General features: G+C 43.9%; 1 long non-coding RNA gene across 1 annotated transcript; it reads right to left on the reverse strand.

Annotated features, from left to right (window-relative positions):
• Window positions 1-6568: 6568 nt before the first annotated feature.
• LOC127327546 (uncharacterized) lies at window positions 6569-8485 on the reverse strand. The gene is made up of 5 exons (XR_007868606.1): window positions 7883-8485; window positions 7671-7761; window positions 7240-7534; window positions 7095-7150; window positions 6569-6926 (listed from the first exon to the last, which is right to left on the reverse strand). It is a non-coding gene; the product is annotated as an uncharacterized lncRNA (long non-coding RNA).
• Window positions 8486-14266: the final 5781 nt, after the last annotated feature.

Genomic DNA, 14266 nt, shown 5'->3' on the forward strand with positions numbered 1-14266 from the left:
TCGTGACAATATTAAACAAATCAAATTGGGAGATAGTGGGTTACCCTGTTTCAACCCTTTTGAAGTTTGGAAATAATGTTGAATGTTATCATTCACCTGAATTCTAACACTATCCTAGGAAACAAATTGATTAATCTATGCTCACCATATAGGAACCAAGCCTCTCATAGGATTTGTTGTAGGAAATGCCATTTAACCTTATATAGGCTTTCTCAAATTCTATTTGAAGAAGAACACCATCTAACTTCTTCCTATAAGATATGTGGATCGTTCAATGGAGGACAAAAATCCTTCCGAGTATATGTTGATTGGACCTTAAAGCGGTTTTAGTTGGTCTTATGACTTTATGAGCAATATCAGATATGCGATTTGTTCCCAGTTTTGTAAAAATCTTGAAATTTAATTTTAGAAGACAAATGGGATGCAATTGCTGAATCTGAACCACAGTTTTTTATTTGGCAGAAGAAAGTGAAGGGTTCCGTAAAATAAAACATAAATTTTCATACCGATAGAATAACATAACCAAGATCTATCCTATGCAGATGTAAGGTAATGGAGGGATTCGATGTTCATACCTTTATTTGAAGACCGAAAGGCGGTATGTTCTGAATGAACATTATTGATGAAGGTGTACGTCGACGACGACCTCAAGTTTGAGTAGAAGTACATGCGATAATTTGCTCAATCTTGAACGCCTTTGCAGTTCTACACATGTATGGTGTATAGACGTCCCTCGACAACGGTCTAGCGAAGCAGCGGAAGTAGAAGATCTAGACTGAATTCCAGCAGCACGACAGCGTGCATATGGTGGAGAGTTCTCAGCCCGTGAACGTTCCAAACTTGGGAACATACACGTGAGGGAGAGGGGGGAAGAGAGAGGGCAAGGGGATGAATGAGAGGGAGCTCCTTTTATAGGGGTGAAGGAGAAGAGGTGGGTGCCACCTTGGGTTGCTGGATCTTATGACTTTATGGTGGAGGATAAGAGGTGGGTGCCACCTCTTATGACTTTATCCCAAAAGGGTGAAGGAGAAGAGGTGGATTCCACCTCTTATGACTTTATGAGCAATATCAGATATGCCACCTAGGGTTAGGGTTTGGGGTGGCAGGCCCACCATGGGCTGTCGGCCCTTCCCTAGGGGTTCGGCAGGCTCCCTTTTTGGCTTCCTTTTCAAGTGGCCCATTAGGGGGTATCCCTATATTTTTCTCATTTTTAATATTTAATTCCTTTAATTAAATACTAAAACACACATATTAAATTTCCAACAATTCAGACACTCCGGAACTTATTACCTCTCCGGAACAATCCCGGTGTTCTTGTCTTATAACTCCGACTATCCTGGATAATCCCTAAGCATATTAAACCCTTAAGTGTGCCACCCTACGGCTTCGGGAATGCGCAGACATGATCGAGACATTTATCTGATCAGTGATCAACAGGGTTCTGGAAAACCATGCTGGCCCCTTTGCTTTCCATGAATTTACTTATCGCTTGAACCTCAATGTCGAATCCCATTCCCTTTGTCATACGATACCTACTTTGTCCAAGATTTGATCTTTAGTATCTTCTATACCTTGTTTGATCTTGTTGTCGACAAACATATTCAATGCGTTCTCATGATCTCACATTCTTCTGACCTAGTCATACGCTTGCAAGCTTCATTAATGTGATATCACCTAGTGGGCATAGAGTATATATCTCTCATGCGGATGGACAATCCCGCTCTTGACACATACACATCAACCCATCCCATTCGAATAGTTGAACAATACCTTTAATTGTGACCACCCTATCACGGTTTGGCGGTTGATATCATCAAAGCATCCTTCAAAGACAGTGATTAGATATGGCCACTCGGTCTAAGGATCAAGTTACAACATTTATTACAGTATCGCAATGCTGATCTTTGTGACTGGATCACATTGCGCCCACATTCTATGGGTGTGTATGTAGATCATGTCATTCATTCAACGACATGACTCCATTATTAATGACGGTTGTTTTCCAAGATGAGGAAATCTTCATCATCTATTAATCAATGGATTATTTTACTACGGACAAGGTTTTGTTTACATACCACACGTGTACTAATGTTTCCGCTTAATACAGTTATAGCATGGCATAAAATTTATTATGAACATTACAGATATGGCAATAAAATAACTTCATTTATTTTCCTCTATAGCACATATCCAACAGAAAGATTGTACGAAAATTAGGGTGATACAAGGAAGGCTACCCTTGCTATATTTGGCAAACATGGCCACTAAATCACCATAATAATAGAATTCCGGAGTGAACACATCTGTCCCCAGTGCATTATTCTAATAGCTCTAAACTATTAAAATTTATTTTATTTAGAAGACGTATGTGGGATACCATGAATCTATGATTCTAATATTAAAAAACTATCCTGGACCCATTCTCCAAAAATATTACATAATATTCAGTGGTGTAGACTCTAAGGTTATCTTCACCCACTAGGGTTATAGCTAATAGGGTGTAACACGACATGCACTTGAATTAGCAAGCCAGGTGGCCCATTTGGGTGGATAAGATATAGGACTAGCCTTGCGGCCATGTTTCTAAAAGATGGAGGCCCAACCGAGTAAGAAGGTCCAAGCCGAATTCCAAGAGGTTCAGGAAGATGAAGACTTGAAGCACAGGGAACGACATACTTTCCAGGATAGATTAGGACTCCGTAGTCGGTTAGGTCTTTACCTCCATCAAACCGTAGGTTTGGCTTCTTTATAAGCCGGCAGGGGAATAGCCGTGAGGACAACGACATAACACAACTTTGTAACATGTACTAGGTCTAATATACTGAATTTCTAGCATGACACAGCGATCCTTCATCAAGGGAACGTGAATCTAGGTAAATCGCCGACTCTCATTGTCCCGAACATTCCATCGTCTAGTTCCACTAGTAATCCTAGCCTTGGGGACCCCCTCATGGCACTATCGTTGACAAGGCAACAAAATTCATTGCGAGACCACCCTCTAAGAAATTTCGTGAGTGGTGGATCTTATTCCTTCAAACCTCGCAGCTTAGACAACTCAAAAAAAGTGCCTTGTTACCGAGGTGAACTTGTTCACCTTATTCTAGTAGCAGTCTTGTATGGTATGACCCCGATCTAGTTAGGGCTTGTACATTCACTAATGGATTTTTTCGTTCCCATTCACACTCACTAGGATTCAATCTAGTATCTCATATGTTGGTATATCTCTCTGATTTCCCATGTGAATTTCCTACCGAATGTACAATCACTCTTAGATTAACACTTCTGACGATAGCATTGAAAATAAAAGGCTATCTCGCATTAAAGTTTTCATCGTATTTCTCATTTTGACAAGAATAACATTAAAATCTGCTCCAACTATGAACGTGAGAGTACTAGATTATTTCCAATTCATGGACACGGAAACACTCCACCAAAAACTCAGGGCTTTAACATCTTGAGCTACCCCATATAATGCAACTAAGAACTACTCAAAGCCGTCAACTTTGTAAATCACATGAAACTTACACTATACCAAATACTAGAAAAGTTTCCATCCAATGCGGCATGACCTACTGCCCCACTGTTGCCACTCCCATGAGACGTATTACGACGGGGACGTGATGCTCATGCCAGTATTTAAAAAAAATGAAAGCGTGTCTAGGAGAAACTAGACACTTTTTGATATAGTAGAAGCAAGACTTGACGTGACAATTCCGAAATTCGTCCATGATAAGAATCGAAAATGCCAGTATTTAAGAAAATACATTTTTTCCATTGTCATGTTTTATGTCGATCATAAGCATTGGTCATCTAAAACAAGGTTCGTCTTTGCTTGATTTGTTGCCAGGCTCCACAAGGGTAGTTCAATCGATTTTTGTATCTCGTCCTTGGACTTGAGAATTGCGCCATGAATAAGATTCCCCTCGTTGGTGTGTATTCGCTCGGTTTGGCATTGGATATTGACTTGATTTGGTTGTCCGACTCAACACGGGTTTGCCTTCACTCCTATATGGTGCACTAGATCTTCATATTTGTGCCACATCACGTAGGTATGTGAACTACGTGGTGCGCCGATCATCCGGTTTAGGAGCCGAAGGGGTGTGACTATACCGTCGACATCGTCCATCACATTATCCCTAATGGAAGCAGATGGGTGCCTCTGACACTACTAGTTACTAGTGGTTGGGGCGCCCCTTGGGGCGCCTCCTAGACGGTCAGCTGCGTTCTAATTAGCGCCCAGTCATACACACCCCTTAGATCCATACTTCTTTACAGAAAGAGATCCTAGCTATTTTACAACATGGCAAGCAAAAGCTAATCCCTTGTACAATTTCATACCACATTTAGGGTGTAGTATAAAAGAAAAAATAAAATCAGACACTCAACAACGGAGACCAGCCCTAGTGACATATCAATAATGGAGACCAGCCTACTGACATATCAACAAAGGAGAAAAAACAAGCACTGCACACTCGTACTGTGTTTCACCAAACTGATGCATGGTTTGAATCTGGTGTGGGTCCCCAGTACCCCTACAAGCATAAATATTTCAGTTAGCAATTAGTAAACAGTAAATTGATACTAATGACCGTCCCAAAATGAATAGATAGATCCAAATTTAGATAAATCTGTGACATCGTTTTTATGCTTTCACCATCAGTCATCCAAAGTCCATATCTCGTCCAATAATCTGACAACCAGTCATAAAGAGCAACGGAGCTGGTGTGTTAGAACATTATAAGCAGAATAAGCTTAACCAATTATGATCTCCAAAAAAGTGCGAGATAAAACAGCTGATTTCTAGACTTGTTATTGTTATGCGCGCTCTCAACAGGGAGCCAATCAAATCTATAAAAAAATTGCTCACATTTTAACTGGGTAACAACAGATATCATATTAACAGTAACATATTATCAATTTGTAGTTCAAACCAATGATGATTTTCATATTATGCAATGTATGCAGATGGACTGGTAAATAAAGCTGCAACAATATGTAGCAAATATATTCCTAGACCAAAAGTATGCTAGACCAAAAGTAGATCATAGACCGAGCCAAGAATATACCATATAAACTGAGAAGCAACATTTCTACCAGGTATCATCTCGATGAGAGATGCTCACCTACTTGTCACAAATCACCAAAAAAATATCATAAGCAGGTCAACAAAAAAGATAATGTCAGAAGCGTCAGCAATCCATTCAACTCCCCTAATTGCATACAGCCAATTGTGGGGAACAGGGTGAACGGGTTGCTGCTTACTTCTATCTATAGAATGCATCAGCAGCCGAGCGGGACTCCGGTGTCGGTTCCGCATCTCCGATCCACTAAAATAGAACTTCCTCCTCTTCCATATAGGATTACTCAATGATAGACTACCATTAAGGTAAAGAGGAATGTGCAAGGACAAATCTCTACTCAAATGGAGATATGGAAGAATACGATAGGAAGATTAGGAAGATCTTGGACCATCTTTATCAAAGCATACCTGTGAAGCTATGCCACAAATTTATAGGTAGTTTTAATGATCTCCCAACAAACAGTAGGCTCCTTAATGTTACAAGACCCAATTCAGTAATTTACCAAGAAACACAAGGTATATAATTTCCCACTATAAATCTAAGCCGCAATAGAGAATATGACTTAGTTTCAAAATAAAAATAACTCAAATGAATCTCTTGATTCATAGAATATTACACGTCTTGAGCAGCTCCAGAAAAAAATGCATCTTGCAAGCATAAAAGAAATCAAAATAGCAGATTAAGAAAAAAACATTTAGTTAGTGTGATGTCATCTACCTGCAAGTAAGTGCTACCTAAAATAACTGAAATACAAAGAATCCTCTACCAATTAAACCAATCATTCAAACAGATGGAAACAAAGGTCTTTAACTGACAGAGAATGCAACAACCTTTCATTTCTTTCTATGAAAAATGACAGATGGTAGTAAAGGCACACTGCTCTGTTTCAAATGCAGAGGAAGAAACAAGCTAGTAGATCACAAAACCAACCACATCAAGTCAGCTCATGCGTCCATGAAAATCCCCCACGAAGGAACGTATGGGTTATTGAAAACCACCAAACAGATCACTACCACACAAGAACATGATGATTCAAGATATCAAGAGCAAGTATAGGACAACTATAAAAATATGAAGCAAATTACAATAAGCCAGAAACTTGATGGTGACGAATAATGTCATGTATGGTGACGTATAAGGATGAAAACCTCACCCATCAACCTTAATCATTGACGAAAGTAATATAATACTAATGGCAAACATATCAAGTGCTTAATTTGAGGGGGAAAAAACTCCCTTTGGGATCACGGGGATAATTTGGGTTTTGCGTCTACGAACAATGCCAAACACCTTCATGGAAAATCAGTATACATATATCTAAATAGAATGCACCATAGATAATACTATAATAAGTAGGTAATATAAACATATTTAACGTCATCTGAAAATGGGACCTAACTTGTCAAAGTTGTGTCGTGAACTTCTGAAGTTGTTCTTTGTCTAGCACAAATCTATAAAGTGGGAGTTTAAGTTACCACATTATTCAATAACAAAGGGAATAGTTATATTAGTGAACACATGACTGATGCAAGTTACTTACAGGTAAGGACAAAGCATTTCAAAATCCACAAATGATCTTGCCATGAAAGACCAACATCTAGACAATGTGGTGTTGATCAGCAGGATCAAATCTGTCATGATCTAGCCGCAAACTGCTAATACATGAAACCAATTTTGGGATGCCTATTTTCAAATGCTAAATAGGCTACCTACCATGCCCAACAATGACTCAACGAGACCTCCATGATAGCCCGCTGATTAAAGGCACACTAACTTTTAATTGCAATCACATGCAGCTTTAGCAAAATAAATGCAAAATCTGCTGACCGTTCCTCCTTGCTCCACCTGTAGTAATTGAAGATCAGCGACAACAAAAATAAAAATGCCAAAAAAAATAAAAATAAAACTATTTTGGACCCTTTATTAATTAAGGCATTCAACAAAATGAAAGTTTATTCCTTGTTATCGTCAGTAAAATACCATGCTTTGAAAAAGCAAAAAAATCTAACGTACCTTGATCTTGTTGATCGCACAATATTGCTAGTATTCTTTTCCACCAGTTCCTACAACTGAATCAAGAACATAAAACCAAAGTGGCTCAGAAATAAATATTAAATATTCAGTACAAAATACAGAGGGAAGTTAATTCGTTTCATACCATGTTTAAGATCTAGACACGAATGGCACGCTGAGAAAGAACTGCAGCGCTGGCCTGCTTGCCGAGTTGGTACCGACGAACACATACCGGCAACTTGCCGAGGCAATCATCGCGCCACAAGTCACACTGAGGCCTATTTGCCAAGGAACTTGCAGTTGCTAATTGCAGCACAAGCATTCCATTTAATAGAATGCAGTTTTTCTCGCTCAAGAATAATGCAGTGTGACATATTTCCCAATGAAGCTGAGGCATATTTGCCAATGAAGTTGCAGTCAATTGATAGTCACGGTTAGACCTATAATGATGTGAAGGAGAAATAATATGTTATCTCAAAACGGGAATTCAATGCAGTGTGCGGATCAGTTTATCAAAACCGATGGAATGTGATGCAATTTTTAACAAAAAAAAAATCAGATTAACTCCAAGGATACATCTGTATGATATTAATAACTGCTCCAAACACTCCCAACATTGCCATCAACTCAATTGTATAATTGTATTGTTCTTTTTCACTGGATACCCCTGAAATATTAGAAAGAAAATTGAGTGTCAACAACAAAAAAGTGCCAAATAATTCTTAGATGCAAGTAGAACAAATTAAACTGAAGTTTTCAGGGTCGAGTCTGTACGGGGCACGCCTCACCAGCATGTCTGCTCGTGGCAGCCACCATGGCCCCATGGATGCTCTTCTTGATAACCAATGCAAGCAGAGGGACCTCATCTGAACACACGCTTGCAATACCGATAGCCGACGATCACCACAATCAACGGCAGTGTACACCAGCATATCCACAAACAGGTCTCATGCAGAAGACATTCAGTGAGCCAATCTTCTTGCGCCTGGCGACCAAATCAAGTGGAGAGAAGGGGAGGACAGGAAAAGGGCGCACCTCTCAGAAATCATTCGTTGCCCCGGAGCGATAAGGAGAGGGGCATGTAAGAAGAAGGAGGGCCGCGCGAATCGGCGGCCATCACGTCGTCGTCCTGTCTTCTGTTCTTCAATCTGTCTGTGCGGCGCCGGATAAACGGAATACCCCGTCGCGCCTCGGCCGACACGGAGGGCTGTGGGCGAGAGAGCGGCAGAGAAGGTGATGGAGCCGTTCATACTGCTGCAGACGGGCGCGGAAGAGAGGCGTCGAGGACGGCGAGGGGAGGGGAAGCGCGAGCGGTGGCGGCGGCACAGGACGGCGAGGGGAGGGGAATGTTGATAGAGGGTTTCTACCGCTCCGTCGGTGCTTCTTTTCCTCTCCCGATCCTTTTTTTTCTTTTTTCCTTTCCTTATCAGCCGAGCCAACAACGTCCTGACACGTGGGCCAATAGATAGCAACAAAGCAACACCGGCGACCAACCCAGGCGCGCAACCCCGCTATCGTGGATAGCCTAGGAAGCGCTCCAACCCACACGCACTTGCTTGTTCTTTTTTTTTTTTTTTTTTTTTGAACACAAGAAGGGTCCGAGGGACCCTAAGCTGTCATTAACTTTCAGTCAAGATTACAACCCAGCTCATACAAAGACTCATGCTCTGGTAAACAGAGTTTACACGGCTAGTGCCTAGACGCACACAAAGCAAACAAACTGCTGGAAATCCAAATTGCCTAAGCGGAAGAATACAACTGGAGCCTGCCAGGGTGTCCGGCGAGAACTCGGACGCGAGAAACCTGCAATTGCATTCTTCAAGGGCCTCTGGCAATCTCACCAACCGTAGAGCCAGCGGCTCAACCGGCAATCGCGTTGGTTGATGCATCTGAGGTTGATGATTGAGCTGTAGATCCAAGTGGCGCAACACCGAGCTCAATACAAAGGGATCTTCTTCGCTGAATCTGGGGAACGACATCGGAGACGCTCTCACCCGTCCCCGGCGAATCAACCCGAGCGACAAGAAGATAGCATAGTCAGCTTGAACACCAGCTTGCAATGGGTGTGGTGTGCGACGACCAGGCGTAATCATTGAAAGCATCCAACTCACCGGCCGAAGAGCATGAGGACGCCATCGACAAAATATTTGCAGGAGCATCAGCGTCGACACAAAAAGGAAACAAATCATTAAACCCTTATCTCCGCCTGCCAAAATCTGAATGTAGCAACCAGCAGTACACCACCATCTCCAGCACACTGGCATAATCAGGGATGTGCAAAGCTTGCAGCAGCAATCTGAGAGAAAAAACGAGAGCAAGGGGCAGCACAAGTACTGTATCTCCCCCTCGTGTGTAGACTCAATCTCATCTGCAACAAGATGCTCAAATCCACTAATATGCATATCAGTACCATGCCCGTGAGCTGCCCATCCATGGTTGAAGATAGAGAAACAGGGCATCTGAGAGGACAGCAGCAAGGATATTGCCTGTACGCACTGGAGTGAATCTTTGAGGCGGATAATAAGCAGGTCCCGGTGCTCTCCTGCTTGAAGATTCATCTTGGAGCAGCGAGAGATGCGGCCATCAGCACAGCAAATCAGGAACGATGGTACCTTGGCGATGTAGACCGCGGGCAGGGTGAGGGCCATGGTGCTACACGAGCTGTAGCACATCTCACCAAGAGACTGCACCGGCTCACCCTCCACCGACGAATTCCGGCAGCAGCAGCAGATCGATTCCTCCAAAAGAAACGCCGCCGGATGGGGAATCACCGGATCCGAAGTCCAAGCAGCAGATCCAAGGCCAATCACTCCTTCCATGGCCTCCAACCCAACCACCATGGCCAGGCACAGAAGGGGAATAAAAGAGGACAAGAGCCTCCGATCTGGATTATTTGATAACAAGAACCTATCTAAAAAACTACCTATACACAGCCGGACCTCCCTCCCACTCGCCGCCGGCCACCTTGGCCACCGGCGACGGGGGGGAGAGAGGCCGGAGCGGGGGAAGAAAAGAGGGGTCAAGGGTTGAGCTCCACAGAGGGTAAGTCGCCACAGGGGCAGTCCGTTTCCGAGCCAGCTTGTGGTGTTAAAACTACCGATCGATACTTGCTTGTTCTTAATTCCCGCTTGGTCTTTAAGTTGAGTCACATTGGTGCCATGGAGCAACACACTACAAGACAACTTTCCGGATTATCAATGACTGTACAAAACTCAGTACTTCCGTGCAATAATTTGAATTTTAGATATTTATCATATCCCAGTTTAAAATTGTTGCAATCGAAATAAGTATAATTTTTTCCAAACTTGTATACTTATTAATAAGAGCATCTCTAACAATAAAAACGTCGGAACCGAAAAATCTATATTCAGTCTCTCGAAAATGTGGCTTAGGATGATTTTGCAGCCCAGAACATAACCCGTAAACACGAACTGAAAAAACGCAATTAAAATGTCGCGGGAGAATTCGTCGATGATCATATATAGATGGTAGTTTGATGCTTCGATTGAGCATCAAATTTACAAAATATAGACTACAAACCTAAATTAGATACTAGCCCTAACCACGCGAGATGATTCCGAGCAAAATGAGGCCCGAATGGCCTCTGCGCGCGGCGGTTCCGGTGGTGGCGGAGATTGAGCATCGAGGCAGAGGACGGCGTCGATGCGGAGGACGGTGAAGAGCTCCTACTCGGAGTCAAGCTCGACTATCTCGAGCTTGACGCGTCGGACGCGCCGCCTCGTACTCTCGCACTTGGCGGACGGCGTCGGCCTCCTCTCGGCAGAAGCAAGCACGGACCTCCGCCTCCGTGATCGCCGCCACCTGCGCTATCACGGCGCCCTCCTCGTCGGAGCCGTGCACGTAGTCTCCCGCGGAGAACGTCGGCTCCCGCGCAGCGACGAGCTCCTCCTCCTCGAAGTTTTCGTAGATGGGCGGGCGCGGTGGGCGGCTCAAACCGCTGGACGAGGAGCCCTTGCCGCTGTTTTTGCCGTAGTTGGTGAGCTTCCCTGGGGGCGCGAGCCCCCAGTTCGTCTACCGGCGGGAGCTGCGCTTGCGCGCGCCCTCCGACCGGTTGAACTTGCGCCGTTCCGTCTCCGTGCGGAACACGGGGGGGGGGGGTGGCGGCGAGTCCCCGCCGCCCAATCCCGCGCCGCCACGTGCAGAGCCACCGCGCGAAGCCATGGCGTCGCAGGATGGGGCGAAGCGTCGCTTTTGCGCGTTGGATTGCTCGCCGGAGAGGTGGTTGGTGGCAGCGGAGGGGAGTAGGGTTTGGAAACCGAAGTTCCCTCTGTGGCCCATTTTAATACGGGGCGGCCCCCGAGTTTCTAGGGCCCCTAAACTCTGTTTACGGGCCAGGACGCGAATTCGGGCTCTGTATTGGGCCTATTTCAGCCTGAACCCGTAAACTCGCCGAAATTTTTTGGTTCCGGCTCCTTTTTAGTAACTGTTAGAGTTGCTCTAACTCTAACTCTGTATTGCGTGTTTGGCATAGTGATCTGCATAAGGAAGTTGCTAAATATGAGCTGTTTTTTATTTGTTATAGAATTGTACTAGCAGTTTACATCGTTGAGAAAGTCACCACCATTGTGCTAATTTTAAATTGTATATTTTCAAATATTATTTCCTTATAAATTAATTATGAATTTGCATAACTATATTGTCGTTGCCTATTCGACGGTACCTTGGAGGAGGGATCCTCACGAGGAGGAGAAGAAGGAGGGGCCATGGGGCGGAGAGTCCTCGGGACGGTGGTACAGGATTTACCCAGCTTCGGAACACCTGCACGATGATAGAGCCTACTGCTGCTTGTCTGTAATTATATGGGCGCTTTCGCGTTGTTACAATGAGTTGTGATTGTCTCGCTTCTAGCTCGAGATCTGCCTCTAGGGCTCCCGGGATCCGGCTTATAAAGGCGCCAGGATCTAGGGTTTCTATGGAGAGTCCTACCCGGATACAAGTTGCCTAACTACGGAATATTACATTGTCATGCACGTAAAGGATCCACCTATTCTAACTTGTCGTCATGGATCCGGCTTCCTTCATGGGCCTTCACGGATCTGACTCCTGGCATAGACCTTCAAGGATCCGGCTATCTCCATGGGCCTCCATGGATCCGGCTACCTTAGTAGGTCGGTTTGGATCCGGCTACTTTAGTAGGTCGGTTGGGATCCGGCTACCTCAATAGGTCGGTTCGGTTCTGGCCACCTTCGTAGATCGGTTGGGATCCGGCTCCTTGTTCCTGGGTTGGACATCTTCCATCTTGATCAACAACAACTGGGCCGCCCGGTGGGTCATATGCCATCACCACCATCTGTGGGCCATCCGAACTTGCCGGAATCTGTCCATGTCAATGATATACCTATGAAGTGTATCCACATTAGTAGCTCCCGGAGTTCTCCGAGATTCACCGTTCTTCCGTCTAGCTCAGCTTGCGCATGTAGCTTCTTCCTTTGGTCGGAACGAATAATAGAGAATGTTGAAGGACTCCCAAACTTCATATCTCCAACCAAGTATTGGTCGGAAACTTCATGATCCAATGGTCAGATTCTTGGAAGATTCCTTCCAACCGTGACTTCACGTAATCTTCGGTATGGATCCGACTACCAAAATGCATGTGTGGATCCGACTATCAAAAATGTAGGTGCGGATCCGCCTACCAAAATGTAGGTGCGGATCTGGCTACCAAAATGTAGGTGCAGATCCGGCTACCAAAATGCATGTGCGGATCCAGCTACCAAAATGTAGGTGCGGATCCGGGTACCAAAATATAGGTGCGGATCCGGCTACCAAAATGTAGGTGCGGATCCGGCTATCAAAATGTAGGTGCAGATCCAGCTACCAAAATCTAGGTGCGAATGCGGCTACCAAAAATATAGGTGCGGATCCGGCTACCAAAATTTAGGTGCGGATCCGGCTACCAAAATTTAGGTGTGGATACAGCAACCAAAAATTAGGTGCGGATCCGGCTAGTTAGCCGGATTTTTGCCATCTTCTAAATTTTGTTGACATAACCATATGTTGCCCCACGCATTGAGTCGGGTTGCTCCAAGGAGACTCAATGCTCAGAAACTTAGCCCCCAAGCATCAATGTGGAAATTTTTCGACTTATTGCTCCAAAGAGAACTTCATCGATGTAGCCCCCGAGCGCCAAGGTGAATTTACTTGAAAATCCAGCTTGGATAGAGTATCTTTATCTTTATATGTGACTTAGGAATAGCATAAATCCCAAGCATCTAGGCTGAAATTTCCAGCACACTCGAAAGGAAACACACTTTTCACCTGAAATCAAATCGCAGCCCCAAGGGTTGGTTCCGGCTAAGCATAGCTGAATCAAGACTCAAGTTGCTTTTCTAGCTGTGCACGCCACGGATCCGCCTAACCTTCTCTCATATGGATCCGACTAGCTTCCCCTGGGCTTCGCGCGAGTCCTAGGCCTGCTTGAAAACACCTTAAATCGAGGACTGTTGTACATCCAAGTGATATGTACCTGATACATAAACATAAGAACAAATTTGTATTAAATTTTTTCTTTATCATGTTCAATGAACAAATGTAAGGCGGAACAAAAACGACCTTTGAAAAAATATTTTAAAGCTGAAACTATGCAGCAGTTGAACAACATAAAACTGTCAAGGCGGAAAAATCTTGACTATCTTCAACAGTTCATACAATTTATATGTTTTAAGTAAGTGCTGGTTTATCCGTTCTTCTGGTTTATATGTTTGACTTTTAGCGAGACGGCAAACTTTAAACACAGAACATCTGCTGAGGTGATAGCGCTTTAATAGAAAAACAATCAAGAACCTCAGAAACAGAGGCCGGTTTTAAGTACTGAAATGTCACTACTAAGGAATCCACATATAAACAACAGAAAACGTGTAGGCCAGAAAACTTAAGCTAACGCCCGAAGGAGGAATTTTTGTAGCGTACTGGATCCTTAGGCGGCAAAAACTGTACAAAATTTTCTTGAGCGTGAGGCAAATCGTGTGAAACATATGATCAACAACGAAAGCGGTAAATGACTTAGGACATGAGTGAACCAAACTTTATCTCATGATCATAAAAAATTAAAATATTAACTATAAATAAGGACTTAGCTGTTTGGAGCGGAGTCAACATCGGTCGTGACGGTTTTTCTTCGGTGTTCGGTCGAGCCGGTGCGAGATTGATTA

Source organism: Lolium perenne, chromosome 1 (genome assembly GCF_019359855.2).
Source record: "Lolium perenne isolate Kyuss_39 chromosome 1, Kyuss_2.0, whole genome shotgun sequence".
Taxonomy (NCBI): domain Eukaryota; kingdom Viridiplantae; phylum Streptophyta; class Magnoliopsida; order Poales; family Poaceae; genus Lolium; species Lolium perenne.